This window comes from Manacus vitellinus, unplaced genomic scaffold (genome assembly GCF_001715985.3).
Source record: "Manacus vitellinus isolate BGI_N305 unplaced genomic scaffold, ASM171598v3 scaffold_102_pilon, whole genome shotgun sequence".
In the NCBI taxonomy this organism is placed as follows: domain Eukaryota; kingdom Metazoa; phylum Chordata; class Aves; order Passeriformes; family Pipridae; genus Manacus; species Manacus vitellinus.
This window is the reverse complement of record NW_021938808.1, coordinates 328,979-330,503: the sequence shown is the minus strand read 5'-3', so window position 1 is coordinate 330,503 and position 1,525 is coordinate 328,979.

Here is a 1,525-nt window from a genome sequence, read left to right as displayed (position 1 = left end):
AAAAAAGTCCGGAGGAAATGGAAATAATTCCCCTCTGGAGCAGCAAGTGTTTCCTTGGTCCCGCACAGACTCGCTGCTTTCCCAGTTCTTTTTATTCTGGTTATTATTTTATTGTTCCATGGGAGGTTGGGAATCTCCGCTCCCATTTCTCGGGGGTCACTCGTTTGTTTGCTTGTTTATCTGTTTGCTTTTGAACAAACTTTTTGTTTATCTGTTTGTTTGTTTATCTGTTTTGTTTAATCCTCTCGGTCCCACACCGGCCTTTGGGGACGGGGAGGGGACAAAGCGGATTTTTTTCCTTTGCTTTTATTCCCCTTTTCGCCCGAAGGAAAAACTTTCCTGGAGAAAAATCCGAAACAAAGAGTGGGGAACCCCCAACCCGCTCTCCCTCCTTGGCATCCCCTCGGCTCCGACACGCGGGGCCTTTTTCCGAGGGGGCTCAACCAGCGGGTCCTGGAATTCCCCCCCCGAATTCGTTTGACGTTTTATTGCTCGGGAAGAAACGCTTGGAAAGTGCTTCTATCTCTATATTTAAAAAAAACCCACAACACCAAACCCCAAGCCCGAGCCCTGCAGGAAGCAGGTAGTGAGAAATATAACCGAGGATCCCTTCCCACTAATTTTTAACATAATGGGCGCTCTAAAGGGCAATATTTCACTTCTTTTTTTTTTTTTTTTCCCCTTTAAAAAAAAATCCTTTCTTTTGGGGCAACCCTGAAAAGAAAACAAAAGGAGGAGAAGAAGAGAGATATTTGGAGCTTACAGAGGGAAGGGAGAGAAAGGGAAGTAACTTGTCATAAAAAAAGGAAAATTCAGTGCAGTGTGCTGCAATAAAAGAATATGACCGCTATAAAACTTTATAGGGTATAAATTTCTGAAGGTTAAGGAACTAAACGGCTGTAAAGGAAACAGTGCAAGAAAACTTTCAGGAACTCCTAAATTACTCCAACGACTTGGGAATGTGGGGAAACCCAACGTGTAAATGCTTTTGCTTCTGCTTCGCTCACAAAGTTCTCCTCTTCTCTTTTATTCTTTTTTTTTTCCCCCACTAAGGGAGGGGGTAGTTAAAAAATAAGGGAAGGGGGGGAGAGAAAAGGTGGGGAGGGACTTTTGCTAATTTATTCTTCTCTTGCAGATGCCGTGAAAATCCAGCGCTCGGGATGATTCCCTTTGTTCGTTTTTATTATTATTATTATTATTATTCCTCCTTATTATTATTATTCTTTTTTTCTTTCCTTTTTTCCCCCCTTTTTTCTTTTTAATTTTTTTTCCTTTAAAGCAATTCCAGGCCGCCAGAATTCCAAGCCAAGCACAACAACACCCGCACCCCCCCCACGGGCACCCCCCTCACCCACTCACACCCTTCGAGGTTCTGGCGAGACGTCTGGGCTGGGGAAGGTTTTTATGAGTTTACAGCCCCGGCCCTTCTCCCTCCCTCCTCCGGCAGCAGAATGACCAATTGTTTAGTCTCGGAATTTGAAACAATAGCGGTTTTCAAAAGCGAACCCGCTTCGCCTCTTTTTTT